The sequence below is a fragment of the Gymnogyps californianus genome, chromosome Z (genome assembly GCF_018139145.2).
Source record: "Gymnogyps californianus isolate 813 chromosome Z, ASM1813914v2, whole genome shotgun sequence".
Classification (NCBI taxonomy): Eukaryota; Metazoa; Chordata; class Aves; order Accipitriformes; family Cathartidae; genus Gymnogyps; species Gymnogyps californianus.
The window spans coordinates 71753921-71769744 of NC_059500.1; the positions used below are offsets into that span (position 1 = coordinate 71753921).

Genomic DNA, 15824 nt, shown 5'->3' on the forward strand with positions numbered 1-15824 from the left:
CACAATTCCCCTATTCAGCTCCCCAGTTCTTGGGTAGGGAAAATGCTTTAGCCGATGAAAATGCAGTACCTTTTTTAAACATTACCCAAAAATGGAAAGAGAGTTGGGTGTGTTTCCACTCCTCCAAAAAAAAGGTACTAGGAATTCAGTTATTTTCTATCCTGAAAGACTATCAATGCTATAAACTAGCAAATCAGCAAGATCAACACCTACATCTTAGTGATAATCAAGCGATTTTTATCTGATTTTATTCAGGTTGTTGAAACTTAGATTCAATAGCAGCAGCACCAGGTGCCATACAAATACTGGAGAAGAAGATCTAGTGTTTAAGATACTTCCCACAGCCTTCAGACACCTATGAATCTCTAGATCTCCCTTAGAGTTATCATGCTGCTGTCTCAGGCAGGTCCTTGTAAACAAGGTCCTCAGAAAGCACTCGAGTTTCAAACTCCCCAGAGACATTTCAGGGTGTCCCAGTGCCTTTGGGAAGCCAGACATCTGCAACAACCAACAGTAGCTCCCTGCCTCTCAGCAGTTATGAGGAAAGAAGTGGAACATCCTCAGCTACTGAAGTTACAGTCATAGACAGACCAGCGTACAAATTCTTTTTCTATTGTAACAACTGAACAAACTTGGCCTTCCACTTTACCCATCCCCCTCAGATTCAAGTGAGAAAACCCACGCATCTTGCTTTACAGTATTTTGAATACCAGCAATGGCTTCCAGGCACAAAACCAGAAGGAGACTATAGCAGCTTTAGAAAATATATGTAAGTTATTACAGTATTCATCCAAAATGCAAGATCTGCCTGCAGAGAAGGACTTGAGTCAAGATCTAACACTTCCCAGGCAAATGCACTAACTGTTAGGCCAGAGGCTCTCTCCTCCAGAGGTGGTCTCAAGTTCAGCACACCAACTACCACCATCACCTCCAGGCATTACTGGCCATCCTGCTCTGGATCCCAACACAAGGGAAGGATGCGTTCTTTCACTGCTGTGTACTTCCACTCCAGCAGTCCTTGGCAAGCACCTCGACTGGTAGCTAGTCCTAAGTGCCAGTGGAGATCTGCAGTTGCTTCCACACTTCACCAGACTCGCATTTGTCTCTAGCAGTTTGACAGTGATAAGCTCTGCTCTAATGTATTGCCTGAATTACAGCTATTTGCACTACTTCCTCTATAACCTAAAAGTGCATTATTAGCTGACCCTCAAAATCTAAGGAGCAGCAAGGACTGACAACTCTGAAAACAAGCTCCAAGCTACCTCAAATGCAGAGCTATCACCTATGTGCATTCACAGGCACCTAGACAGCAACTCCAAGGAATGCAGGCAAGAGAACAGGATTCTCAGACATGCAGGAAGTATGCACACAGCAGGAAAGCCAGTTACTCGAATCTATAACCTGAGAACACGTTATGGATTGCTATGCTCCCACCTTGGGATTTGCAGTGGTCTACTAGCTCTGCCACTAAGCAAGGCACTACAGCTTTGAATTGATTTGCCCTAATTTTGCTTGTTTTTTCTCTGTAGTTATTTCAAGCATTATCCCTGTGCAAAAAGAACTAGCCCACAATCAGCTCTCAAAAGGAATGTGATTATGGTATTGTTGCGGTAGGATTTAGAAATTGCCAACATCTCACACAAGAACTTAGCTTTCATGTTTCTCCAGGCACTGCTTCTCCCTCAAAAGAGGCACAAACTCCTTATCAGAGAGGGGGAGAAAAAAAGTAACATAGTGGGGAACATACAAAAAGAAAAAAAAGAAAGAAAGAGACGAGGCAAGTGAGTGAAACCTCTTGTGAAATGCTTACATCGCTTCATGAGAACAGCAGCCTCCCGCCTAGTCTCCCCTCCACTTGATGTTATCCACCTCTTGGTTCAGGGAAGGAAAGGGAAGGAGGTAGCATTTTATTGCTTTGCTAGCAGATGCACTCTTGAAAGAGGGAAGAGAATAGCTCAGGGCCAATAGAGACTGGAAGGACGGACGTCTGCTACTGCATAGTGACTTATTGGCACTGAGCCTGGCTTCAACTCAAGAGAACCCTAGGCTCACATCAAGCCTCATTCTACTCAAATGCTCTTTCACTCTGGTTCATATGGCTGTTATGCAATTCTTCTATTTGTAAATAAAATCTCATTGACAGCTTTCCATGAGTGTCCCAAGACAAGAGCCAAGCAGGTCATTGACAGATATTTACAAAATTCATTTACTCCTCGTTAATCCAGGACATCAGAAAGCCTTTCTAAAATGATGTATGTGTAGTTTTTGGCATTCGATTTTTTTTTTTTAAATAACACACACCAATCTGCAACCCGCTGGGATAAAGCAAAAAAAAAAAAAAAAGAAAAAAAGACTACAGCTTCTACCAAAGTGGCACTCACTCTGCTAGACTGCAAGCGTTTTATATCAGTTCTGTAATAAGCATGCTCACACTCACTATAGAAACAAACGGGAGAATTTGTTAAGATCCTGCAATGCTGATGAAGCGGAATTTAACTAGTCTTTTCACAGGGAGAAACTTAAGAATGTCACAAGTGGCAACAGCAGACTGCAGAAGGCTTGTGCTGCCAAACGCTGTGCAAGAGAAAGCAAAATCTTTCGCTTGCTCTGTTGGAAGTTAGAAGCACAGGTTCCTGGTTAAACTTGACGCGGCTCCTAAAGCAGCCTATTTAATTTTTTTTTCTTAACAGCTACAGAAAGTCTTGATCTTTCAAGCCCCCGCTGCCAGAGGAAGGCGTAGCCTTCGTGCGTGCCCGAGGCGCAGGAGAAGACGCGGCTGGCAGCGGTGCGGAGGGACCCGGCGGAGCCCGGCACAACCACCGCCCCCCGGGGAGCCCGGTAGCCAGCCTTCCCTTCCCCGAGCTCCCGCTAAAACCCCGGAGAGAAACCGACCCACACGAGCACCGAGACAACGCCGTCCCCGGGGCCACCTTTTTTACCGGAGCGAGGCAATCTGAGGGTCTCCCCCTGGGGCCGGACTTAACTCCTGTCAGGGCCCCCCGGGAGAAGGCGTGAGGAGGCGGTACGGCTGCCCCCGGGACTCAGCCGGACCCGCGCTGTCACGGACCGGGCGACTCCCTCCCTGAGGAGGCGAGGGCGGCCCCCCCAGCTCCGCTCGGGGCTGAGGGACCCGCGGAGACCCACCGACGGGAGGGTAGGGGGGTGTGGGTGGGGGTGAACCGGCGCCGGCCTGACCGCACCGAGGTGCTACCGCTCGCCCCCGCAGGCAGCTGTCACCCCCCCGCCACGCACCGAGGGGAGAGGAAAAAAAAAATTCTTTCATAAAACTACAAACAAAGTAAATAAAAATAAACAGCCAAGCGGCGGCGACCCACGGGCTGCGCCCCCTCCCCCCCGGGGCTCTCCACTCCCCCACGCCGGGGAAACGCGGCTCTCTGGCAGCGCCGGGGGAAGAGGAGGGAGAAGTTTCCTCCTGTTGCGCCCCGCAGAGGGTTTCTCCCCTCAGGCTCCGCCGGGGAAGAGCCCGGCGGCAACGGCGGCGGCAGCCCCCCGCGGTCAGCGACGGCGGGCAGGTGGGCGCCGTACACAAAGCCCCTATTCACAACGCCCGCCGCCGCTGCGTGCGTGCGTGCACGCAACCTTCCCCCCCCCCTCCCCGCCTCCTCACGCCGAGCCGCGCTCACTTCATGGAGGAACCGCGTCCCGCTACGATCGCCTCTCACCACCGGGAACCGCGCACCGAGCAGCGCCGCTGCTGAAGGGCGGAGCGGCGCGCCCCGGGACACTCGGCCGCTCCGCGCGGATAGGTCGGGGGGGGGGGGGGGGCGTGACATCACTCCGCGGCCACGTGATCGCGGGGCTCCGGCCCCCCGCGGGGGAAAGGGAGGGGCGGGGAGGGGGCTTCGCCCCTCCCCGCCCCTCCCTTTCCCCCGCGGGGGGCCGGAGCCCCTCGCTCGCGGAGGAGGGTCACGTGGCGGCGCGCGGAGCCGGCCCTCCGTTGCGCGGGGCTCCCGCCCTGAGGAGCGAGTTGCTGAGGGAAAAGGGCGGAAAGAGGCAGTTGTCACCCGGCGTGGTGTTGGTGGGAGACGCTTCTAGGAGCCCACCCGGCTCGCCCGGGAAGGGTATGTGGGGAGTGGGGTGCCTAGTCCCTTCCTCCTCTGGATGCCTTCTGGTCTCCTCAGGAGAAAGCTCGGGGGGGGGGAAGAGGGGGGGGCAAAAAAATACATCGAGTTCTTCAAGGAGTGCAGGTGCTTCTGCGCATGAGAGAAGTCCTGCACTTCAGTTCTCCCCAAAGCTTCCCCATGCGTTTAATTCCCTTTTCTCAGACCCCTAGGCAGGAAGGACTGCTTCAGAAGAGAGAGAAGTGGGGCACTTCTTGTTTAATGTCCAAGTTAATGACCGGTGTAGTATTTGGTTACACAGGAGCTTAGAGATTAGAAAATCACAGGTGGGGTTTATAGCTGTGCCAAGGTACTGCTTCACTGGATGTGCTCCAGAAGTGTCTTCTGTGTAGGCCAAACCCCTCTTCTCAAAGTTGAACGTCCAGAGCGCCCTTTTTCGAGTCTTCTGGGAAGCCGATGGCAAACCACCTTGCTGTCTCACCAAAAAGATCACAGTTGCCTTCACCTGTACATGGAGCTCTGTACACTTCCTCTACGAATTGTCCTGTTAAGTGAGTTGGTGAGCCTCTGCCTACCGTCCCACCATGACAGTCCTGCCAGAGTTGCTAGTCATCTTCCCATCGTGTCATGCCCATCTACTGGTCCCACTCACCACAACCACATTCCCCGCCTGAGAAGGTCTCCTTTAATCTCTGTGATCGCTCTTATCTTCTCTGTTCTCAACCATATCCACACCTTCTAAAGTGGCAAACAGTACAAGGGCGGAAATGAGCACTTCAAAACTTTAGGTCATTATTGTAATAGTGGCAAGTATTGTTATTAAACAAATACACTTGATTATCACCAGGAGCATACTTTCCCTCTGCTAATCTGCAGTCCTTACCTTGGCCAGTTTGTTTTGCATGTGTTTTACCTTTGAGAACAGCCATCATCGTGCCAGCACTGTTTCCTCTCTTTTTTCTTGTAAAAAAGATGCACACCAATGTTAATCTAATGTAGTTAATGCTGAGAATTTAATTTGCACAAAAACAATAAAAACAGGAAAATTAAACTTTCCCTGCAATGCTAGCTCAGCAGCTACAAAACATGTTGCAATTATTATGCAATTATTTTTAATTCCACTTATTTTTAAAAGCCAAATACATGTGTACAGTATGGTTAGAAAGTCTCCTGCCTGCTTCTTCCAACACCAGCAAAATTCCATGTAATCACGTGTGACTAACATGAACGTGATTTAATATGCGAGTACTACCTCTTGCATTTTGAATAGTTTGACTACGTAGGATTTTTATTTCCGTTCTCAATGCCAGCATATCGTAAAGATGGGGTTTGGGGATGTTTGCATGGGATGGTCACATAATGACACATGAATAATAAATAGTACATTTTGGCTACGGTATTATAAAATATTCAGTTCCTGAGAACTGGGAAATACCATATTTACCAGTTCCCAGAGAACTATTGTTCATCGTCTTGTAAACTGTGGGCCAAGATAAAGGCTTTGGGCTTTGTAGTGGCAGCTAGCTTAAATGCATTAAACCAAACTGATCTGGCTGACAGAACCTGACTGCCCTCTAGGTTAGTCTCCTTGCACCGAAGACTGTGCTTTGATCTCTTCTTTTCTGAGCCCCCTTTTGGGTCCCTCTCGAAGGGCAGGGCATTGCCGCTCATTCAAAACACTGCTATGTAATTTTGTGGCTGAAGCCTCTGCAGGCAGAGTACAAGATTGGGAGTCAGGAGATCTCAGCTCTATTCCTGATTTTGCCCTCAGTGTGCTGTAGGACTCTGCGATAGCCATGTTTTTCCACATGTGCTTCTGCTGCCTATCTATGGGGTGAGAACAACTCTTTGAGAGTTTTATTAAATGCTCAGCATGAGCTCATAGAAGTTGTTACTGAGAGACTAATCTGCAGGAGGCAGAAGGTGGAGTATATCCTATACAAGCAGCTTCTCTCAAAATCTAAGTATTAGCACATTGGCAGTGCAATGCCCTTCCCATGTCCCTCCATTCCTTTGTACAACAGGCATGAGGCGAGCATGGGAGAGGAGGAGAATATCCTCTTCTGCTCAGGCTCCTGGAGAAGCTGGGGGGTTGCAGCCAGTTTTGACTTTGAGCGGCTGCCCACAGTGAGGATGTAATGAAACCACCCGTGCATTCCTAGCTACTTCTCCAGAAGGGAAAGGCCTGGAAGTGGCTTAAAGATGTCTTTAATCACACCTTATCGCTCTGTTGCACTATTTCGATAGCATCTGCTAATTAGCTTACTTGGCATTGTTAATTTTTTTTCTGCTGCTTCTGGCTAGTTGTTAAAAATTTTTTGCTGCTTCTGGCTACTGCCTTCTGCGGAACACAAAGCACTGGTCACATCTCCACTTAGAAATTATTTGCAAAGGAAATCACACTCCTGAGCTGGCTGATCACTTCCCTGCTATCCTTCAAGCAGCTTAAACTTGTTCTATGAGCTCTAAGTGCCACATTTTCTCTTCCCTTGTTGGACTTGTTCTGCTCTGATTATTTCCAATCTGAATATAGTTTGTTTTGCTAATCCTGGCTGTTATTTTTTGGTGAAAGACAGTTTGAAGAAAGTTTGGGTTTAGATTTTGAGACATGATTTTGTTCCCAGGCTGTGCTTTGCCTACCGTAAAACATTTTTTTCATCCTTTGTGACAGATGTCCTCCATAAATGCAGGAATCTGTGGTAACAAGTGGGAGCGCTAAAAAGTGTTGGTTATATCTGCTCCCACCAGAGCACTTTGTTTTTTCAATAACTTGTTAGCACAGAAAGGAGGTACTTGATGCCTTTGCACAGTATGGTATGTTTCAGAAAACTTGGTTGGGAATTTTTCTCCTTTACGGTTTCTGTGCTCTTTGTGTAGCAAGAGCAATGGGCCTGACAGGGGCAACACAGGAAAATACTAAAAATTGAAGAAAGTCACAACTGGAGCTGCTCAGACAGGGCTCTTAACTGAGACAAAATCTTGAGAGAGAGGAAAGCCTACCTAGGGACTTCTTTTACTTTGAATTGATCTTTCAAAGGCTGAAGGAAAATTTTCACTTGCTAGATGGGTATTTCCCCTGCCTCCACCAACCTTCCTTCTTCCTTGTAGTTTTTACATCTACGCTCTCCTCTTCGTACCTTTCTGCATAGAGTCCCAGTCTATAATTTGTTTGACCTCGTCACAGTCCCAGGTGACATTTCTAGAAAAGCTCCAGAGAAATTCAGTTGTTTTGCCCTTGCGATTCTTCCTGTGCCGCAGGGCCCTGCTTTGCCATGGCCGCAAGAGGCACTGCGAGGCTGGGCTGCCCTCAACTGGGCCCCCTAAATCTGAATATTCCTCCTCTACCATAGGAGCGGAAATCAGGAGCCGAAGGAGGAGGCCAAGCTGTCTGTGTCACTGTTGCTAAATCCTTCAGGGGTTTCGCAGCAGAGATCAGCTGGACCTTGGGGAGCCTGCATTAAACAGCAGCCTTAGCTGGGTGGGACTGAATGGATCAGTTCCAGTTAGGAAAGAGAACAGTCCTCCAGAAATGTAGCTTACTGTTCTCTCCCTATGAGAGGAAGGGCATTATCTGCCTCTGGATGTATTTTTCATTTTAGTTTGTAGCCACTGGGATATACAAAAGGAATTAATGCAATCCTTCTTAACTACAAAGAGTAAAAATCCTCTTCTTTTTTCCTTTCACTTTCTCACATTATTATGGAAATCTGTGCTTGCATGTTAGTTTCTTTGATATGAATGTGTTTTCTGTAGGTTTAACTAGGAGAAAAATAATTTCTTGGCCTTTTCACTAACATCCAGTGTAAAATAAGTTTATCTTGTACATTTTCCCTGTGGGGACCACAGCTTGGAGCTGCAAGGAAGTGGGCTTGATGATCTAATGCAGCTTTCCCACAGAGACTCATCCTCAGAATTATTCTATAACATATTTAATTCTTAAATTATTTTAACAGCACAAGTCCATGGAAACAAAAGACAATTACGCACTCCTTCTTACACAATCAGATTGTGCCTGAAATCACAGTGCATCTATGTGAATAATTTAAAAAGGAAAAAGTGCTTCATTTTTTCTTATAGAAGAGCTCAGCAAGCAGAAAGGCAACTGTCCAAATAGACAAGACCTTTGGAGGTAAAGAACAAAGCTTTGTTAAAAGCCTTTCTCATAATCAACAGGGCGTATTTCAGGTCTCTATACCATGAATGGACTGGTTTTGTGTAGCATCCTCTGCTTTGTTTTTTCTGACAGGAGTGCTTCATTCTCACCTGCACAGCCACTCCTGCACAGGGTCATAGCGATTCTTTGCATTTCGGCTTGCTCAACTTTTCTCCATTCTTCCACAAGTGAGAGGAAGATTTTCTCTCTGCTTGGCCCCACAAATACGGCTGGGGACCAAGATCACGCATGAGAAAATCCCTTGCTTCCCGGTCCCTGCACAACCTAGAGGCTTCCCTGCAAGCTTGAGGGTTGACACCTCTCGAAAGCCTGATGGGAACGACTGCGTGAAGCCACCAGACTACCAGAGGCCGGGCAGAGCACACCTTGCAGAGAGCTGGCTTCCACCCCTCCGCAAATATAAAGGCCTCTTTGAAGGCACACCATTGAAAGTCCTGAAAGGCCAGTTGCCCAAGAACAACCAGGAAGAAGATTATAGTAATCTGAGGATCACTAAAGAGTAAAATCCCTAGTATTCAACTACACCAGAGAGCACCTTGATTATGTTGTAACAGCACAAAAGTCAAAGAAGTTCCCACAGGAAGAGGCAGTTACATGCCATATTTACTCCACGCCATGCAGGGAGTTGCTTTGTCTCTACTCTTGCTCTAAGGTTTCTATTCCATTCAGAATTTGTAAATCAATTTCCTCTTCCCATTCAAACTGAAGAAATCCACATTCCTGCATATTTTATATGACTATTTGCATTACAGAGAAACCAGGCACCTGGCAAATGGCATTTCAAACTGCTTATTTTTTTGTCTTTGCTCCTTACAAGATTTCTTAATGTACTTGGCATCTGCAAGCTGAAACTTCAGTTCTGTCCCACGCTGTATTCCCATGACACAATTTCTGCTGCTGATTTTGTTGTGGAGGTGCAAAATCCCATATGCATTCTATCTTTGTTGTCACTCTTCCAGCTTTTGGAAAATAAGTTTCCTTACATCTCCAGAAGAACCAAATCTCACTATGTCAGTCATTTGTTTTGTTTTTTAAAATGCTTCCTCTGATACAGAGACTTTCAGACCACATTTTTTTGTTCTATGAGTCTTCATTTATTTTGAGGCTTTAGAATCTTTCTTTTGTATGTATAAATCAAAACTTGTTAAAAAAAAGAAAGGAAAATCCAAGATTTCTTTCCCCTGTATCACTGTAATCAGACTAACAATTTGTTTGGGTATGATTCATATTTGCATGCAAAGCCCCCTGCCTCTGCTGGGGTTGGTGTAAATGACTGTCAGACCTTCCTTTTTACTTCTCAGAGATGGCTATAGCATTTATGCTGGATCACAAGAAAAAACATCAAAGGGTTGGAAAGTGGGATGGGATCCAAGGTTAAGACTCTGTGATTTAGTGTGGAGACCCTGGAGATTTCTGCACTTTGCACAAGGACAGATATAAATCTTACGTAATCCTGCTCCAGCAGAGAGGCTTTGCATAAGGACTTCTACAAGTGAAGCACCTGATTACCACCAAATATGTAGCAAACGAAGGAGTGAGACTAAATCTTTGATATGCTGTACCAGTTCTTAGAGATCGTGACAAACCAAAACATCACAGAGGAATGCAATTGTACGTAGAAGATGTTAAATATGGACCCAAGGGCAGAGTTTCATGAAGTGATGAGATCTGGGTTTAGCATTATCAAGGTTAAAAAAAGCCAAAGCCACATTCTCCACAGGGGTGAACCAGTATAAGTTCACTCCACTCCACAGAAATCATTCATAGCTTTTTGAAGTGATTTCTTTAAAGTGATTTCTTCTGTCTAGTAGAATTTTTCCCACATGGAATATCGTGTGTCTGTACAATGCCATGGCTGAAATGTCCTCCATTCTCACAGTTTTACACTGTGCATTTGGTCTTTTGCTTGAATGTTCAGTCACAGACATTTCGTTGCCTACCGCCAAAGTAGCCTCAATCCATCTGTTTAGCAGGTTCCTCTGGCCTTGAGGGAAGAAATAACTTTGCTGCTGTGGAATGACTCACAGGATCAATTCATCCTGTGTGAGGGTTTTGTCAAAAGGTCAGTGGTCACCAGCAGGGTGATCCCCCCTTCTCCTTCCCACACACTCATCCCTCTTTCGTGACCAATTGGGATTCATGTGTCCATGACTGAGTCTAGGCCAAATCTCACCCTTCTCTCCCAGTCAGAGAAACACATGCAACAGAAGTCCCAACATGCTCTCACCACAAACCCATCTGCTGCTTTCCGATTACACCAAGCATACCACAAGCCTTTATTTTCTAGGAACAATTAAGACTTGTTCCTCTGCCTCTGCTCCCCTTCCAGGTGGAGAGCTGGGGCAGACAGATAGGTCTGGCTATCAGCAACGCTGTCCCACCAAATAGACTCTGTCTGGTAAGGAGGAGAGGAGGGTTTTGTCTCCCAGGACTTGGTATGTGAACCACTTTTATTCTCTTGCTTAGAGAGCTGGCACCTGGGAGTGAAGACACTCAAGCAGTAACCATTTTCTTCACAGTTGGTGAGAATTTAGGAGCTGAAAGAATGTGAAAGGACTCAGCAAAATGAATAGTCATGACTGTGGGAGGGGGCCAGCAACACACTACAGGCTTGGAGCCTTTCCCGAGTGCGTTAGCCAGCTAAGTGGATAGTGGAATACAAGGGATACCCAGCAATGCAATCCATGTGCACATCAGTGTAAACACCATGTGGCGGCTGTGCTGATCTGATGCCACGTTGGATGTGCTCAGATCTAAGGCAGGTCACATTTGTGCTGACAGGTGCCTAGCCATGGACAAATCCACTAATAATTACCCTGAAACCATGGCCTGCTATAACTGATGGTATGCAGAGTTCCTAGAAGTAAGACTCTTATCCCCAACTTCTGTTTGGGATCAGCAACATCTTGGAGTGTCTTACTGTTGTCTTTCAATAAAAAGAAAGGACAGATTTCAATTCACTCATACCAGTTCTTTCAGTTTCAAACTTTTCCTGAGTTTGAACTGCTGTCCAAGAAATGAGACTAGAGCACTGTCATGGTTTAGGCCCAGCCGGCAACAAAGCACCACACGGCCGCTCACTCACTGCTCTGCCCCAGTGGGATGGGGAGGAGAAAATGTAACTAAAAGACTCAGGAGTTGAGACAAGGACAGGGAGGGATCACTCACCAATTATGGTCACAGGCAAAACAGACTCGACTTGGGGAAAAAAAAAATCAATTTAATTTGTTACCAGTCAAATCAGAATAAGATAATGAGAAATAGAACCGTATCTTAAAAACACACGTTCGCCCCACCCCTTCCTTCTTCCCGGGCTCAGCTTTGTCTCTGATCCTCTACCTCTTCCCCCTCGCAGCAGCACAGGGGGACGGGAATGGGGGTTGCGGTCAGTTCATCACACGCTGTTTCTGCCGCTCCTTCCTCCTCAGGGGGAGGAGGACTCACACTCTTCCCCTGCTCCAGTGTGGGGTCCCTCCCACGGGGGTCAGCCCTCCACGAGCTTCTCTGAGGCGAGTCCTTTCCACAGGCAGCAGTCCTCCACGAACTGCTCCAGCGTGGGCTTTCCCACGGAGCCATGGCCTTCTCGGGGCCCAGCCACCTGCTCCGGCGTGGGGTCCTCCAGGGGCTGCAGGGGAATCTCTGCTCCACCGTTAACCTCCATGGGCTGCAGGGGGACAGCCTGCCCTCTCACCACGGGCTGCAGGGGAATCTCTGCTCCGGCGCACCTCCTCCCTCTCCTTCTTCACTGACCTCGGTGTCTGCATGGTTGTTCCTCTCACATCACACTCCTCTCTCCACTGCAGCTTCTTTTTAAGCAGTCTTTCGGCTTCTTAAATACGCTATCCCAGAGGCGCTGCCACCATCGCCAAGGCTCGGCCTTGGCCAGAGGTAGGTCCGATGCTGGAGCCAGGGAAGCTTCTAGCAGCTTCTCACAGGAGCCACCCCTGTTGCCCCTCCCCTGCTACCAAACCCGCACCACACAAACCCAACACAAGCAATTTTTTGCAAGAGTGGCAACTTATTCAGAAAGGTCTGATCTCACAAAGGGGCTGGGTGGTACCAACCTCTGAGGAAATACAGAGCCTGACTCTGGAACATGTTAGCTTTTGCCCTGGGCACGGGAGTCTGTTCTTGCAGGCCATGACAGCGAGAGCCCGGCTGACAGTCTGGTGCTTCTTCCATTTCCTTTAGCTTTCAGTTTTAATAAAGATCATTAAATATAAAAAATGAACATTTGTTTCTAGTCAGTTCCTAGTTATTTCCTTCTGTTGCCCTGGAAGGAAGAATACAACTACTGAGAGAGGTGGATACACTTTATTAATCGGCTTTTAAGTGCATTTAAAAATAAAAGCTAAGAAACTATAGCCTCAGGTTGAAATTATTACTGGAAGGAATGGAACCATTTACAATAAAATGTAATAATAAAGCACAGAAAGTAATTAAGATAGAATTGTTTACTTGGGTACTTGCTTGCCATTTTATTTTACTCTGCAATTTTAAAACACAAATCTGTTTTGCAAATAAACAGTGCATACGTATTAGCAGTAAGGATGTTGCCAATTCCATTTTAAGCAGTTGAATAACAAAAGTATAGCTGCAGTTGGACACGGAAGAGCGGAGACAGATGGATACAGCAAACATTTTTTCTATGCATATTAGATAGTTGGTGCTTGTTGGAATGAAGTAAATACCAAGTACCTTAAAATAATTTTTATTGCCTTTTCTCAGCATTTGTTTCTGCAACCATTTGTGAAACCAAGAGTTTTTTGTTTAGAAAATTAAAAAAAAGGAAAAGTCTCGAGAACACTTGTGCATGTGAAGGCTCACAGAATGGATTGTAAACCATCATTTTCTGTTATTGTATCATAAAGGACAAAGTCACCTTCCCCCTTTTATCAAATGAGCCAAATTTTGTCTTCCAAACTCTACAACAGCATAATTTTCTCTATGGAGCTGTCCCTGAAGATAGCCCCATAATTGAACCAGATTGCTAAATAGTATATTAAAGTTACTAATTGTAAATATTTTAAATGAAGATGCTAAAACCTTTGCATTTGGATATATTTGTACTTTCTGTCATTAGTTGAGCCCATATGTGTTCTCTATCCAGAATTTAATTCCTGCTGGGAAAAAGTCTTGGCCTCTGCTATTCTGACTTTTGGAACAAGTTTTGTATACCTCTTTTTGTCTCATTAAATCTCCAACAGCTTTCAATTCAGCTCAAAGCACATAACTTCTTACAATTTCATTAAATCACTTTTAAATTCAGCCTTGGTATTTACTCCAGAATCCTGCATATGTTTTGCTGTGCTCCTCTGGATGTTGTAAGTCCAGTATATATGAAGTAGTATGCAGAATGAAATTGCAATCACATTCACAATAATTATATCTGGAAAATTGTGCTGGTTTTGGCTGGGATAGAGTTAATTTTCTTCATAGTAGCTGGTATGGGGCTATGTTTTGGATTTCTGCTGAAAACAGCATTGACAACACAGGGATGTTCTGGTTACTGCTGAGCAGTGCTTACACAGAGTCAAGGCCTTTTCTGCTCCTCACCCCACCCCACCAGCGAGGAGGCTGGGGGAGCACAAGAAGCTGGGAGGGGACACAGCCGGGACAGCTGACCCCAACTGACCAAAGGGACATTCCATACCATATGATGTCATGCTCAGCATATAAAGCTGGGGAAGAAGAAGGAACGGGGGGACGTTTGGAGTGATGGCGTTTGTCTTTCCAAGTGACCGTTATGCATGATGCAGCCCTGCTTTCCTGGAGATGGCTGAACACCTGCCTGCGTGGTGTTCCTGATGGGAAGTAGTGAATCAATTCCTTGTTTTGCTTTGCTTGCGTGCGTGGCTTTTGCTTCACTTATTAAACTGTTTTTATCTCAACCCATGAATTTTCTCACTGTTACCCTTCCGATTCTCTCCCCCATCCCACCGGGGGGAGTGAGTGAGCAGCTGTGTGGTGCTTAACCCAGCTGGGGTTAAACCATGACAAAAACTTATTGTTCAAAGGTTGCAATAAGATGGTAGCTGGCTGCAATGAGATGCTGACTGGTGAAGAAGACAGTCTCTGGTACCAACTTCATCCTTCAGCATGTTCAGTGCTTTGAGAGAGTTGTTTGCAGCACTGTATTTACTGAAGAAAGCAAATAGGTCCATTTGCTTTGAGAGTCTTTGTTAATGTAATTCATGGAATGAGAAATTCCCTTGGGAATGGCAGTCTTGCCTTTGAATTTAATTTTCATTTTTATTTCTGACAGAGCTTTCATGCAGCTTTTGAACTTCCCTTCACCTCTCTTTCTCAGCATCATTCCTTCCCAAGACTCTGCTGTCAGTTCCAGGAACCTGACCGTCTCACCTGCCATCCTTCAGAATATATCAAATCAGACCTTTTTTCCTCAGTGAGGAATGAATATTATACAAGTGAATAGAAGGGCTCAGTGAGAGACATCTTCCAAGCCAGGATGATAAGAGCCTATGCCTGCTCTAGCAAGCCATTTGGAGCTTAGGCCTCCGTATTTACACTACATGCAGTTGGGAGTTTTTCTTTCAGATAACTTTCAGTCTTGTCCCCTGAGCAAAGCGTCCCCAACACAGGTGGTTCAAAGACATCCAAAGTGCAAATCATTGATTTAGACCCATATACCCCCACACCCCCCAAAGGAGTTGGAGCATGTTTAAAGGGCGTCTGGGATGGAGCTGCTTCTGAATCTAATTCATATGCGCCAAAGTTGTGCTGCAAGTCAAACCAACACGATGGGAGATTCACTCTCAAGCCACACCAAACCAAAATGTTAATGTAGACACAGTCAAAGCTTCCTGACTTATTTTAAATTTGTTTACTTTAACTTGATTTAGGAACCAGAACCAGGACAGTCCCTTTGTCTTGCTACACAATAGCAAATGCCTGTCCAAATCCCCTCCCTGCATGTGAGGAGGTAGGATTGCATGATGTGTATCTGTGTATGAAAGCTGTATCAAATTAAATTGAATCCATGCCATGCCAATAGGCCTTTAAGTCTCAGTTAACTCATGATGGAGTGATTGCCATCGGTATTTAGCAGAATTTAATCTACAAAGTAGCATGTATTGCCTTATACGACTGGTATCCAAAGAAGCATTTGTCCATCAGGAATGACTTCATGCTTCAGTAGTCCAGAAGGTTAGCAAAGAATGTGATGTTCCTCATAAAAGGCATAATTGAGCTAATAGGATCATTAGTTTAAAAAAATCCTTAACTGTGTTGCAATTAATTAATACCTGAAATCAGTAAGAAAAATGATACAACTTATCACTCTTTATGCTTTTTGAGGTTTTTTTTCACTTTTTCCTCTGCTGGATGGTTAAAGAACAGTCTCTTCCCTTCAGTTTATTGTCAATTTGTGCTCAGTCTCAGGGTAGGAACATTAGCACAGAGTTCTGCTTTGTGGGCTTCATGCTGTACATGGGAACTGCGTTTATTAACATCAACTTTTTTATTTCATGAGGATGTTTATTAGTCAAGAACTTTGTGAAAAATTACAAATCTTAATTTTGTGCCAATTTAATACAATAGATTGTCTT

At 45.8% G+C, this 15824-nt stretch overlaps 1 protein-coding gene across 3 annotated transcripts in view; it reads right to left on the reverse strand.

Annotated features, from left to right (window-relative positions):
- RAI14 (retinoic acid induced 14) overlaps window positions 1-3696 on the reverse strand; it is an 87353-nt gene extending 83657 nt beyond the window's left edge. For all 3 annotated transcript variants that reach the window (XM_050913050.1, XM_050913049.1, XM_050913048.1), the window contains exon 1: window positions 3645-3696. The gene's annotated coding sequence lies outside the window, so the exon portion shown is untranslated. The remainder of the gene's footprint in view (window positions 1-3644) is intronic.
- Window positions 3697-15824: the final 12128 nt, after the last annotated feature.